Source organism: Acomys minous (assembly GCF_964271855.1).
Source record: "Acomys minous genome assembly, chromosome: 7".
NCBI lineage: Eukaryota > Metazoa > Chordata > Mammalia > Rodentia > Muridae > Acomys > Acomys minous.
Window position 1 is genome coordinate 29,677,957 of NC_140488.1, and position 16,018 is coordinate 29,693,974.

Here is a 16,018-nt window from a genome sequence, read left to right on the forward strand (position 1 = left end):
TGATTTTAAAAAGCCACTTCACTCATTTTTAATCCTAAGAAAACATGTAAGAATCCTATTATACCATTTTATATATCTGTTATATTTCCTTGGTTATTATAAAATGGTTCATGGAGAAAACAACAAAGGATTGGAGTAAAACAAACAATACAAAAAGCCTTCACCCAAACTTTTGAAAAGAATCATTACCAATGTTCAAGATAGTTATCATTGTCATTAGCATACAATATGATCATTTTCACAGGTTGAATATATATAAATAACCTGAAGCCATATCAAGAAACTAAATTTGTCTAATATTTTGGAAGTACCTGTCATGCTTACTTCTGGTTTTTGTCAATTTTAGATTAATCACTATCCTGTCTTTTAATGTTATCATTAGGTTTGCCCATTTTTCCTCTATATTAATAGGGTCATGTAGTCTCTGTCTTTACAAGTCTATGACTCTGAGAGTCAACCATTGGCCACATGGTTACATGTGCCACCGTTAAGTCTTTTAAACATAAACAAATATATAAGGAAAATGAGAGGACAAAATAGTAGCAAATGAAACTTCAGTGGTCATATGTGTTGAAGTGACCCAGGTTCTATTCAATTTACTATGCCTTCTGTGCCCTCTTGATCATTGCTTCTCAAATCCTAATGATGTACCTTACAAATGTCGGCCCCTGGTAAAAATTACTTACTGAATCATAGATAATCTATCTCTTCTACTGAGGAGAAAAATCTTTTGAACCTGTGTTCTCTCCCTGAGGCGTGTCAGTAGTGTTATTTCTTTTTACAGGAGGCAACATTTAATTATTGGTTCTCCATGCATATGTCCTGAAAGTGTTTATTAAACTGAGGTTAGGGACATAGTTCTTTCCACCTCAATGCATGAAGTTATGAGATGACCTACTAGGGAGGGGTAATGAAAAAAGTGATTAAGTTTCTAGACTGTTATATAGAATTAGATAAAAATAGTGGAGTATGCATGATTAAAAATTGGCAAGGGCAGGCTTTCAGTATGAAGAAATCTTTTCAAGTTATTAATCATATTTTTGTGACAGTGAAAGTGAAAGGCCTTAATTAAACACACCTTAATAATGTTCCCTTAGAAAAGTCTTTCTAAAATAAATCTGGCATCAAGTAATCTATGGAACGTGTGAGGTTACTCTTCTATGTCACGACATAGTATGGAAGCTCTTGCTGACAGAGAAGGTTGATTGGCACTAACACAAATTGCTAAAGAAGACTGGGGAATTGAAGGCCATCTGTTCAACATGGTACTCATGCAAGTGTGCTTGGACCCAGAAGGCTAGATGGCATGAACATTTAGAAAGAAAACAATTTTCTCCTTTCCATTTGGTGTTTATCATGTTTCCTTAAACCATAAGTAAGTAAATAAATAAAATGCTTAATGCTTAAAAATATAATGAAGTGTTTCTTTCTTTGAAGGAAATTGTTTGTCTTTTTGTAAAACATTTCAGACTTTATGCCAAAAAAGCACTTGGAAATAAAAATTATTCTTTATTTCATTCTACTTCTAGCACCATGCATTCCTAGAAGAGAAAAAATAAAATGGATATTATATTGTTGCTTGGGTAAAAAGCTATTATTTACTGTTGTTCGTTTTAAAATGTTTTTATTGCTTTTCAAAGTGGTCAAGATGACACTTTTAAAACCCACAATTTTGTTTGACCCAAATATTGAACCACTCTAGACACTACTTGAAAGGTCTCTGTAGGCTACTGTGGCTCCATACAAAATAGTAATCAATACCACTTAGACAATGTATTGGGTGCATATTAGGTGCCAGGAACTGGTAGGCAATTTATATATGTTATCTCATTTAATTCTCTCAGTAATGTACAAAGCTAATATCTCTGTTATTTGCACTAGTAAATGAGAGGACATTCACTAAAACAAGCATCTAGTCCTTAGTCCCATAACTAATTCTTCCAAACACTGAATTATGAATTTAGGCCTGTTAACATTTTTTCTACACTAGCTTGAATACTTTAAATAAACATATTAAACTTACTTGTCTTTTGATAGAGACACATTTCTATTTTCATCTGGTTACTCAATTTTGACACAGTAGAGAGTTTAGGGTTTAGAATTACTTAGACTTCGATTTGGATCTTACCTTTACAACTTGACAGCTATGTGACAAAGTCAAGTTACCAACCCTCTCAGAATTTCAGATTTGTGTTTGTACAATTTTTGTTATTGTTGTGACAAATGAAAAAAAATTTGAGCAAGAAAAGTTTCATGGTTCTCAGTTTCAGAGGTTTCCACCTGGGGTCAGCTGCTTCATTGTTTTTGATCCTGTAGTGAGACAGAACATCATAGCAGAAGGGTATGGAGTAGAAATATTTGTTGTCCATGGTGGGTAGGAATCAGAGAGAAACAGGGCAGAACTGAGGACAAAATTCAGTTTTCTAGAACATACTACCAGCAACCCTCTTCCACAAGAAATGTTTAACACCTCCCAAATAGTAATACTAGTTGTGTACCAAGTCTTCAACACATGAGCACTTAAGGGTATAATAATAACAAAGTCCCTTTTCTATGAAGCAAATTCAATTACTAGTTTTAGGGGTATTGTAAAGATAGGAGACCAGGGAAATGGAAACATATATCAAGGAGCTAGAGAGATCCTCAGGAGTTAAAAGCTCTTGTATATCTTTCTGAGGCCCAAGGTTTGGTTCCCAGTACCCTCATAGTTGTTTGTAACCATTTGAAACTCCAGTTCCAAGCATTCCAACACCCACAACTGGCCTCATTGTGTACTGCAAGCATATGGAGCACAGACATAAATGCAATCAAAACACCCATACACATAAAATTTTAAAAGGTAAAAATATATCAAAATGATAATGACTACTAGATATTCAAGAAACATTAGCAACACTATTATTTTTTTTTCCAATATAGAAGAGCTTGGCAATTTTGTCTACTAAGTACTTAACATAGTCTGTCACCTCTTAAAGAAAATAAGAGCATTATTTCCATCCATACAGAGCTTAGATTTGGTAGTTGAATATAGTTTATCATTACAAAACAACCTTGCTTCTTACATATGGATTTTTAGCAATCTGTCCTTTCATCCATAATTTGTAAAAAATGTCTGGGTATGTATCCCTTAATATCTGACCTCACACCTATCAAATCTGATCTGGACTGCCTGTATCTTCTTCTGTGGCCTGGCAAGGTCACCCTGACAGGGGGAGGTGATCAACATGCAGGGACCAAAGTCCATGTCAGAGGTAGTCCCTACTCCCCATATTGTGGGACCCACAAGGAGACTGTGCTGCCTGTCTCCTACATCTGAGCAGAGGCTCTAGGACCTTACCATGCATGGTCCTCGGTTGGTGCATCAGTCTCTGCAGCAACCCTGCCTCCTCCTCCTGGATTTGTTGGCGCTATTGGTTTCCTTGTGGAGCTCCTGACCTCTCCAGGTCCCTCTATTCCCCAACTCTTCCACAAGACTCCCTGTGCTCCACCCTGGAGTTTTCCTGTGAGTCTCATTATCTGCTTAGATTCCCTGCTGGGTGGAGTATTTCAGAGGACCTCTATGATAGGCTCCAGTCCCATTCCTTCTCTTCAAATGTTTCCTGTATCTATCCAATTTGCCCTTCTGAATGAGAATTAAGCATTCTCTCTAAAAGGCCTTTAGTGTTATTTACCTCTCCTCCTGTTCTCTCCTTTACCCCCAGGTCTTCCAGATGACGCCTGGATTTAACCCTTTCTTTCCCATTATTCTTCTTGTGCCCTTATAGAGTAGCCCTATGATGAGGTAATAATGCACCAACTAGATACTATACACTAACAAATAAAGTCTCAGTGCCATATATGGGTTAACTCTTTTGAAGTTGTGGGCCAGTTGAGTTTCATAGACACTCAAACATTGCAGGCTATTGCCAGTACTCGTGCTTACTTACCAGTCCTTGACAGTATGTCCTTCTTGCTGAAGACACCAAATTATTGAGTCACAGAACACATATATATCATGCTGGTAATGACCTAAAAGTTTCGTTCTTACTGTAAACCTTTCCTAGCTTTGGAACATGCTAAATAGAGTGCTATGTGAGAAAATGAGTCAATTGTCTTTTCCACCCCTGAACCCTGCACACTATAATAATAACTGATCTGACTAGACATGCAGAATGGTGCAGAACTTGCCGGAACATCATGGATTCATCACTACTTTTTGATTGAATTTAGGTCATTTTCCACAAGATGAAATATGCATCTAGTACCAGTTAGATATATATCTAGCTAAGTTGTCTTATTTACTTTTTTATTGCTGTGAAGACATACCATGAACTTGTAAACTAAACCATTTAATTGGAGGCTTGCTTACAACTTCACGGGCTGAGTCCATGACCATCATGGCTAGGGGCATAGAAACAGGCAGGCATAGCACTAGAACAGTAGCTGGAAGCTTATATTTTGGGACCACAATCACTAGTTTTAAAAAGTGCCAACTGGAATTGTTTCGGATCTTGAACCTTCAAAGCCCACTCAAAGTCTCACGCCTACTCCAATAATGTCATATCCACTCCAACAATACCATAATTCCTAGTCATTCCCAAGATGTTCCACCACTGAGTATCAAGTATTCAAATATATGATTATCCGGGGCCAGTCTCATCCAACCCACCACATTTCTGGTGTCAGAAGTGGCATCCTCTGCTATTATGTGTTGGGAAATTAACTAACTAAGGCACAAGTCATAGGCCCAAGAGGAAAACCTACTGTTATTATTCTGCTAAATGAATATATATATATATGTTATATATGTTAAAATATATCAAAAATAATAAATACTGTATTGTAATATTCAAGGAACATTAACAGCACTATTAATACTTTCTCAAATTTATATACACATATAATATGTACACATGTGTGTGATTCCTTGTTTACATACATCTTCATACACATAGATAAGTGTATCTGTAAACCCTTATCAAAGAACCTTCTTTAGTAGGTGGTAATTAAATACCCATACCCTCAACTGATAAAGGTACAGAGAATTAGTTATACTGGGATGCCTATCCCTAAGTGGAACATCTGTATTATACCCTTTCTAATCAAGACTCAAATATAATTTTAGAAGAGAACACAGAAGGAGTGTAACAGCCAAAGGCTGTAGATGACTATAAAGAAACAGTATCTGTTGGACACAGCAGTGAAGTTACATGTATGAACTTACAGAAGTACCTACAGTATGTATAAAACCTGTCCAACATAAAGCCAAACCAAAGTCAAGCATAGAGAGGGAAAGTAGACATGAAGTCCCACTCCCAGGAAACAGGAAAAGGAGAATATGTTTTCTTTAATAGTGTAACCTTTGATAAGTTGACCATATGCCAATGGAAGACCATGCAGCCAAGAATATATGAGCAATATAAAATGGATTTGATAGTGTAAAAAAAATACAATATTGGGTGGACAAGAAAGTGAGGTTGTTGTATCTAGGAGAAGTATGGGGGAAAGATGAATATAATAAAACTAACAAATATGAAAAATTAATATTGAAAGTAAAATTGCATTCAATAAACTCAATTATGTATATAATAGCATCTCAAATTATTAGAATATTATGATAGAACAATTCATGTTTGTTGGTATACTCTTCTAAATCTCATATATTTTAAACAAAAATTGGAGCATATATTCCAAAAAATCACTTTTATTTGTAATCTGATTTATATTTTAGTGAATATGGAGGCTTAAAATTAAATTGTACTTATTTATGTATTTTATGAATTACTTTAATTGAGAACATTAATACTTTTACATAAAAGCATGTCATCAATCCTTGAAAAACATAAAGGCTCAAAGTCATTAATACCTGCTGCATTGCTAATAAGAAACCACAACTTTCCTTGGTTACTGCTGCTTGCCATCACTTGTGCATCTCCTAAGAGGCAAACCTAAGCTTAAAGGAGCATGTGCTTTACGTATTTTTTATATCATTAAAAGTGATGTATATTTAGATATAGGGGAGGATACTGTCACTATGTTTTGTAGACACCATTTGACAGTCATTCTGATGATCTGAAATTATACTTATAATAATTGGCAATTATAAATTTTAAACATTCTATAAATTTTTTTCAGTCTTTGCCACAAAATATTTAGAAGCTAGTGATATAAAATGTACTTTGTAGGTTTATGTTAGAAATGATGACATTCCCAGAGAGATTACAGATAACACATGTATCATAGTTTTCTTTTATTTTAGGTATAAGGTTAGGTTTTGGAGGGGAATTGTGGTTAGGGTGAATATCAGCAACTTATAATGATTAAAAGGAAGTGTATTTTAACCCATTGTTCTCAAAATATTCGCATGCAACATTTTCCCTCTGATGTTTAGAAAGAATCCTATTTGATGTGAATTTAGAGAAAGGAATTTAAATACCATAATGTTAACAAGATTTCCTTCTAAGATTCGTCTGTGCTTTTTTTTTTCTGTTATGGCCTTGTCAGTTTTTCCATTCCTCTCTACTTTATACAACCTGTTCTTAAAGAGATTGCCTTGTTACTTGAAAGTGATTCATTTCTACTAGTGACAAAAAAAGCATTTTCATCCACCACTTTGAGGTAGCATTAATCTGCTAAGCTTTCATAAATTTTATTGTGAAAAAACTTAATTTGTTTCCATTATGAGAACTTTGAGCACATTAAGTTATCATAATCAAAAAGCACTTAACTGCATGTGTGCTATGCCAAGAGATGCTTTCTGCCATCTGAGTACTCATGTTTAAAGAGTAAATACCACAATATGTGGAACGCTAAAAAAAAAAAAATAGGGTGGTGCATAATCCCAGATGGTGGTGTTAGGGTCTGAGTATCAGGCTAAAACAAAATACCTGTGTCACACTTGGAAACTGCATCTAGATGATCCATGACAGAAAGAGTGTCAACGTCAAAGTGGCATTAAAGCATATAAAAACTTGGCCTGGATTCATAGTAGGCAAGGAGAACTGGAATAGTCTCAGTTCAGATCCAAAGAAAACAGAATAATAGTTACATGGCCACAATGACACACTATTTTCTTTTTTTCATCCCAGATTTTAACCAACTCTTCTCATATGTTTTGTTATAAATACATTTACTCTTTCTAATTGAGTGATGCAGGTGGCTATGGATGGTGAGCATTATAATACTAACTGAGATTCAGGAGTAGACTCTTATCATCTTGCTGTAAGATAACATTAATTAAACAAAACACTATTTGAAGGTCTGATGGTACTATTATCTCAAGATAGGAGTTTTCCAAGATCTTGTTTAAGGATTGCCTTTTCTTTTGATACTAAAATATAAAATCTAGACTGATTTCCCGGAATGTAATGTTTAACATTTATAATTAAGGAAAATAATTCCTATCTAAATAGAAAAAATAAGTCTCTCAGCCCCTAGGACAATAGACTTTCAGAAAGAGATCTTAAGATATGGTGAATTCCAGTGATTAGTGAATATGATCTGTGGTACCAAACTAGTCCTAATTTCTTTTCAAATAGCTTTCTTTAAAAAGTGTTTAGTTCTGTTAGACAAGCTCTATGTTGCTTGCCTTCTTCCACATAGATCCCTGAGTATTGAGAGGAGTAATGCTTCATATAGATATGTCCCTGAGCCTTGAGGGAAGGGATATAATATAGATATCCTATTTACAGCTGATATTTTTCAAAGTCTATCATTCTCTACCCATTTTCTGCTTGTGAGTTGCTGTGTTAATTACTATTTATTACAAGAACATGATGAAAGTTGACTCATATGCTGATCTATGAGTATATCAATATGTCATCACAATGATTTGTTATTGTGATAATAGTAGTAGGGTTTTTTTTTTACAGTATCAGGTTCTTAGCCTCATTAACAGGTGTCAAGTATGGTTTCTGTCTCAGGGAATAGACCCTAAATCCATTTTTAAAGTGATTTGTTAGTCCTGTAACACTCATGCCACTATTGCATGATTGGGCACATCTTGTAGAGAGGTATTTATTGGAATTTTCAGGTTTTATGGTCAGGTGAGATTCATGCTACTTTTCTCCATATATACCACCATTCAGCATTGTGAATGCCTCCCAGTTGAGATGAAGCTCCTAAGTGAGTATCAGCTAGATTACTTAATTAAATAAGTATGTTGTCTTCAGCCATAGGCTTTTTCCCTTAAGTTGTGGAGGGTAATTAATAGCACTGGCAATGGCCTATCATCTTTGGGGGGTGTTCTATGGGACTTTTTTGGCCAGTGACTCAAAAATATGTAATAATTCTGGGTATTGGAGATTTCATTGACTAGGAAATGCTGCCTAGTTGGGCGTTTGTTCTCGTTATGTGGCAACTCCACTTAAATGCCTTTAATATGTGTATATATTTTAAGAACTTTCTATAGTAGTATATTGTCATATAGCTTTTCAAAAAGCGTTTATTGTTATTTATCCCTCCTCATATTCCACCCTCTACCTTGTAGTCTCATTCTAATTTATTTATCCAATTATAATACTATATTTTATTTCCTTTTCCTTGAAAGACTGATGATTTTTTTAATTTTTCTGCAGTCAGTCTAGCTATTCTCTTAGCTATAAAAGTTTACTTGGACCTCTAGTCATCATTTAGTTTTATGACATTGACCACTATACTGATCTTGCCAAGGACAATGATACTATTTCTGCGAAATATTGAGTAGTCTAATATAAAAACTCTATTTCTCTCTGAAACAAAGTCAAATATATACCCTGAGTATGTTAAAGCAAACAATTAGATTTTACAGATTACTAAGTATGCTTCTAAGTACTGCTGATATTATTATGACTCTTATTTATATATTTTAAGCATTGTTTTCATGGAAATGAGAAAAATGATCAAGAGTATCATTTGAAATCTTTTTGATGACTAGGATAATATCAAAGTTCTTCTTAGTAACTCTGGAGCAACTAGTTCAAAAAGAAATTGAGTACATCTGAGAATTAACAATAAATATAATCTTAAGAGTTTTGTAGCTATATCTTAAGATGCTGTGCATAAATCATTTACTAGTGTTCTAGAATCTTGGTAATTCCTCAAAAGATTATCTCTTTTGCAATTATCACTACCATCATCCTCACCATCATAAAAGGATAAAAATCAAAGCCCATGTTTGTTAAAATAAAGAATAAAGGGAACTTTCTGTGTTGTACAGTCACTAGAAGGCCATTGGCCAGCAGTTGTCTCAGATACCATGCTATGTATGTGTTACAGTAGAAAACCATTTCTTTTCTGAACCCTGAAGTCTTTAGATTATATAGTAAAGAATTTCACTGAAAATCAATGAGATTACTGAATAAACTTTCATTACGTTTTGCTATAAAATGTTAGTAGGTGAATTTCATCTTGTAGATCGGAGCCCTAATTCAAAAAAAATCTTAGAAACTAGTTTGAAGCCATGCTCACACAAATAAAAAAAAATGGTTAACCTAACATGTTTGTAGGGCTTAATTTCTGTGACTTATGAAACACTAAAAATAATTTATTATAAAGGTGTTCATTAACTTTTTGAACCTTTCAGCAATACCAACTATCAAGTATAGCAAGTTCCATGGATTTCCTGTATGACCAAATTTATCAAAAGAAGAAAATTTCTGCACAACAGTATTTGTTAGGGTGCTTAAAGTTATATGATCTTTGACATTTCATAATGATAATTAATCTACATAAGAACACACAAAATATTCACTTGTATGTACTTTTCAGAATAAGAATGACTGCAACACATCTAGGTATATAGGAAAGCTAACTTCAAGCCAGATGGAGCTAAATTAAACTCATGGATTCATATTCTCTGTGTGTAAATTCATCTTTCGTTTAAAAATAAAATGATAGTAAAAGACAGCTCTTTCTTATTTCCCTAGAAATTGCTCACCATTTAAACTAATTCATTTTCAGCGTCTCATTCAGTTCCCAAAGGGAACTAACTAGATACCTTCCACCTGATCAATATCTGGTCCCAAATTTTAATAACCTTCATGTTTATTGAAATCCATAAAAACAAAAATAATTGAAAAATCATTGTATTAGTTAGGGTTCTCTAGAGCCACAGAACTTATGCAATGAATCTTTCCATATGTGTGCATGTATAGATGTATGTATGTATATATATGCATATCTGTATATATGTGTATATGTGTGTATATGTATATCTGTATGTATGTATATATATGTGTGTGTATGTGTGTATATATATATATGTGTGTGTGTGTGTGTGTGTTTGTGTATATATGTATATGATTTATCTATTGGAATGCATGCAGGACAGTTATTCCAACAATTTTTAGTGTAGAATTGGAAGTCCAAGAATCTAGTAGTTGCTCAGTTCCACAAAGCTGGATGTCTCAGCTGGTCTTCTGTATATACTGGAATTCCAAAGAAGTATGTGCCAATACCAGTGAAGGAATCTACGTGCTAACAGAGTGAGAACAAGCAAGCAAAGAGCAAAGCATTCTTCTTCCATGTCCTTTCATTTTAGCAGAAGATGTAGCCCAGATTACAAATGTATATTACAGCCTTACATTCCAGATCAAAGGCCTGTGTCTTTCTGCCTCAGAGATCTAAACTAGAAATGTTTACACCCACTTCAAACTAAGCAAAAATTATCTCTTACAGGTATGCTTTCCACTTCTGAAATGTAGTTCAGTTCAGATACAGTCACATTAACAATGAAGAATAGCCATCACAATCATTAATAAGGATTTTAAGCCTTTGAAACCTGGTAGAACTTTTAATTTTGGAGTAGAATTTGTTTGCAATTTGGAGACTTAGTAAGAAAAACAATGACCTCTTACTTTCACCAGATCTCAGGAACTTCTTAATGAAAATATACTGGACTGCAACAAGCTCATGTTTAGACTAGTGTATCAGTAAAACTGTCTTTTATATAAAGGTGAACATGTGAGAACATGAGACATAAAATGCTAAGACAATTTATGAGGAAATATATCATTTGTGTTAAGCACAGCAATTTAGGATTTAATGATAGCAAAACAAGATAATTGTTTCTTATGATACTTCGAAGAAATACCAAAATGAAGTGAATTAATACTTTTCACTCCTTGATTCACTCTGAGAGTTTACTTCATTCAAATCTCTGCAACAGGTTTATACCTCATCTAGTATTCTATAATCCTGCAATATTTCTGTTTTTTGTTTTATAACAATAATTGTTATTTCATTTCAACATTATACTTGTTTATTTATTGCATGCCTCATTTCTTCCTTTCAGGATAAGGGATCCCTAGAAATGAGTTCTTTCTTTTCTTTTTTTGCATGCTTTCCAGAAAACTGACTAGCATTTAAGGTATACTTAATATGTATTTATTGAATGAGTGGATGAATGACCATCAAGAAATTACAGTTAACTTAATATGGCATAAAGGTTCAATTTGGAATTATTAATTAAAATCACTTTGAATTAAGCATAATATAAATAAAATAGATTCAAGATAAATTATTTTATACTATACATGTTCTAGTCTTAATTTTCTTTATTCACAAAATATGAGATATTATCTCCTAAAGGAATTTCTTTATGTTAATATTTAATGATATTTAAGATAATTAATTTTTAGGTTATAACGACAAATTTATTTTCTCTTCTCATATCATTAATCAAGATAATGAACCCTGTCATTGATAACACTACAACTTGTTAGTATTTTGGAAGTTGATTTTAGTTTTTTTGGTTTTGTTCTGGGGGAATGGAGATTAAAATAGATCAGTGTCATGCTCAGCCACCATCGGATATGATTTCTCCTTCAGTAGATGGAAAGTAAAAGAGAGACCCACAACTGAGACTCTTCAAAAGTGAGAGCTTTTTGAAACATTCAATCCCTAAGCGGGATGTCTTCTTCAAATCCCTCCTCTTAGGGTTCAGGGATTATGCAAAGGAGGAGGTAGGAAGATTTTAATAGCCCTAGTGGATGGACAACACCAAAGAAACAGTTGCCTGCCAGGCAAATCAGGACTGATGCACATATGAACTCACAGAAACTATGGCAGCATACACAGAAACTGTTCAAGTTCTAGACAGATAGGGTCCTGGCATTGAAAGAGGGAAGTGGGCATGAGCTCCCACCTCTATCCAGGGAGCTATCTCCAGTTTACATCTGCTTACAAAGAAAACTAATTTTCTCTCAATGGAGTCCAACTAGGTATATTAGCCACACCTCAGAATAGGCCTCATGCCCAATTAAAATACTGGTTTGTTTGATTTTTGTTTGCCTCTTTGTTTCCTAAAGAAAGAAAGAAAGATTTTAGAGTTGAGTGGGTGGGGAGGTAAAGATGATCAGAGTGAAGATGGGGGAAGGGAAATGTAAAAACAACTTCAAGAAAACTAAAATAAAATAATAAAATTGGACAAGTGAAAATTTTAAATTACTTATTTATTTTTCTTTTATGTACATAGGTATTATACCTACATATACCTGTGTGAGGATGTGGAATCTCCTGGAACTGAAGTTACAGACAATTGTGAGCTGCCATGTGGGTTCTGGGAATTGAACCTTGGCCCTATAGAAGAACACTCAGTGCTATTAACCACTGAGACATCTCTCTAGCCCTTGGACAAATGAATTTAGGGCATAGGTATGCAGACATTTTTAAATACACAACCCACCTCTGGAAGTAAATCTTAAAATTTCTATTTGACTTATGATAGAATGTTACCAGAGATGACATTTATACAGTCTTTATTTCCTAATATATAATCTCATGATAGCATTTTTCTGTCCTCTTCATTTCCAAGATTACTGTTACATATCAGAAATTCATTGTAAAATGCAAAGTATAAGTTAAATATGAAGAGTCATATAATGCTAATAAACAGTTTTATTTGCCTACTGATTTTGCTTTTAGAGTTAAAGATTTCACTTGAAAATGTACAAGTTTGTCAATTCCCTAAGATAGGCAAATTACTGAATGGGTTATGTTGGTGTTAGAAGAAATGCATGAGCACTGTTCATGGGATGTGCTTTCTAAGAATGTGGTCATCAATGCCAACTTCTGAGCAAGACAGAGAAAAATGAAAGCTAAGAAGACACTGGGCTTTCCTCTTTACAAGGTTATTTGATTTCCTTAATGAAAAAGAAATCTAAATTTCAAAGGATCAGCGTTCAGGTAGAAATCATGAAACAAATGTGTAAATTTTTAGTGAATTAGGATGGGAAAAGAATTTTGATATCCTACAACCTGAGACAAACTTCCTAGTCTTAAGCTGTCTGATTGAGATGTGCTAGTGTGCTTATGAATCTGCCTTCATAAAAACTGGCATATGACAGGTCAAGTTGCTGCTATCTTAAAAATTGTTGTGCATTTGGGAAAAACTTTAAGATAAGGTAAACAAGGGTGTAACATAAGTTTAGAATAGAAGCTAAAATCATAGAACTAGAACTTTATTTTTTTATTTTTTCATTTTACATATACATTTATATTATTAAACAGATATGCAATAAACTACCTACAACAAGAAGAACCACAAAACAATCATGAATTATATAAATGTTACATTCTTAGTGTTTTGGCTATTTGTATTTGGCAGCCTTGAAGAAAACATCTTTCCTATCTTTGTGAATGTAAATTAATATCTGTCATATCTCATCATTATCAACTTAAAACATCTATCTAGACCTAAAAACATCATAACCCGTAAACAACTAAGCTTAAATTGTAAAACTAAGCTATCTGGTCTTCAACCACATCAGAGACTTGAGAAGGAATAAAATTATTTGACTATATAGGAAGTGCAGATTAGGAGCTTCCAAAATGAGAAAATGACAGAGACAGTTTGCTGCCTGAGCAGTCACTCAAAACTCTCTGAAGATGGAGCATCATCTTCAGCCTTCTGTCTCAATATATCTGACAGACATATTTCTGAGGTAGGAACTATTGAGGACTTGCTTACCCTGTCTTGGCAGAGTTTGACCATCAACTCTGCCTGCATCCAAGCTTGCCCATTTTTAGGCAGAATTCTGTCTGTGGCAGGAATGAGGACCCTTTGCCCAGTGGCTTGTTTGCCACATTTGAAGCCATCTCCATAAGGAGGTTGACTGATGCTCATCATCCTCTTTGAGGTAGGCTGGGTGTTGCCAGGTGTTAACCTGTCTCATTTTCAATGAATCTTTAAAATAATAAAAACCTTTTATATGCCATATTCTGTATATTTCTCAGGTTTTTGGAGACCTTTCTAACTATCCTACCTTATCTTTCTATAGAATCATATCTATCTGTTACACATAGGATGTATATTCTTGTATTCAAAATAGACTATTAATTGATATAACCATGATTTGATCAACTAACAATTAATCTGTAAGAATTACTTATCGTAAACAGCCTGCAACAGCACTTTCAAAGTATTAAAAGCAAACCTTGTATTGTAATTGAGTTGTATGGGTACAATAACACATATTAGTGTAGAAATTTATATTTTGTATGTTAATAATAATAATAAAATTGAATTCTACATCACTGTATCTAAAATTAAAGTTATTTTTCATCTATATGCAAAATTCTATACCAATGAATTAAAAATAACCTTTTGAGTAATAAGACATTAAGCCGAGGATTAGATTCACTAATCTACTTTTTGTCCTATCATCCCTATATATTTCTATATTCCCCCTTCTTTCTTTTCAACCCCTATCTCCAAAGCTAAAATTTAAAGACAAAGGAAAACAGAGAGATCCCTGAGTCCAACTTTGTTTTCTCTCTAAATAACATCAATAATAACGTATAATAATTTCCCAATGAAAATAAACATTTATTGTCTAAGAAAGCAACCAAAAACCTAACCAACCCTCCTTAAGGGAAATGGGATGTTGTTCTTTTAAGGTTTTTTTCTGGCTGATTTGGGATGAATAATGCCTTTGCAGAGGCCCAAATAAAATTGGGGAGAATGGTTAAACAAATGAGGAGTAGCATTTGTGGTCCAGTTTCTAAATGTTGAGAAATTTCAGACTTAATAGAAGACCTGTGTAAAATAATCTGAAATAGTGGACCAATTAGGATTGGAAACTTTCCATTAAGCTATCCTGTTCTGATGAGGAACAGCAACTGAAGCACTTGGTGCTAGAACATGAAGGATGCAGGATGTCTGTGTTCAGAATGCTGAGAGGAACGAATCCTGTCAGGTCTAATCCAGCGTCAGTGTCTGGTTCTTTTATTCAGAAAACATGTAATTTCTCACAAGCATTATACAGTCCTAAAATTATAAATGTAGAAGATGTAGGTGATACACAGAACAATTAGGGCTGGTTCTCTGCTCTTTGTATGAGCAGGAAAAAAAAATCTGTAATTGTTCATTCATGCCGTATGAAGAATGGGATCTAATCACAAATCACAGGTATTCTGTAGCCAACAAGAAACATTGTCTATGCATAGACAATCATGTCTCAGCCAGCCTCAGAGCTATTCCCATGTAGTGAGATTAGCAATATAAGTTACCTGCTTGTTCTGCAGTTTGACTTCTTCACATCAAGACTGTAGGCCCTTCCCTCATCCTTTCCCGATCCCCCTTCCCCCATCATTTTCTCTCCCTCCCTCGCCTAGTCCTCAAAAAGGGGAGCCCTCCTCCCATAGCATCTGACCTCAGCCTATCAAGTCTCATCTGTCTTACCTGTATCCTCTTCCGCTGTGGCCTGACAAGGCCACACTGCCAGAGTTAAGTGAACCTGAACACACTTGATCTCCTCTGATCTCATAAGCTAGGCCTGGTTAGTATTTGGATGAGAAACTAGAACTTTAATAAAAACAGAAAATGGCCAAGCTATTATTCACAATGCTAAGAGTCTAAGGAGAAATCCTAGTGTATGCACTGTGATATCACATACTTCCAAGATTCACATCAACACCGTGCATGGTGGTACTCACCTTTAATCCCAGCACTCAGGAGGCAGAGGCAGGTGGATCACTGTGAGTTTGAGGCCAGGCTGGTCTACAAAGCAAGTCTATAATAGCCAATAGAATACACAGAGAAACTCTGTCTCAAAAAAAT

General features: G+C 34.3%; 1 protein-coding gene across 4 annotated transcripts in view; it reads left to right on the plus strand.

The window, feature by feature from the left end:
* TENM1 (teneurin transmembrane protein 1) overlaps positions 1-16,018 on the plus strand; it is an 839,058-nt gene that overhangs the window by 65,458 nt on the left and 757,582 nt on the right. The window contains exons 3-5 of one of the 4 annotated variants that reach the window (XM_084789577.1): positions 11,307-11,326; positions 11,733-11,832; positions 12,434-12,612. The exons of 2 other annotated variants lie outside the window; for them this stretch is intronic. The gene's annotated coding sequence lies outside the window, so the exon portion shown is untranslated. The remainder of the gene's footprint in view (positions 1-11,306; positions 11,327-11,732; positions 11,833-12,433; positions 12,613-16,018) is intronic. One more of the 4 variants, XM_084789578.1, reaches the window with a different exon arrangement.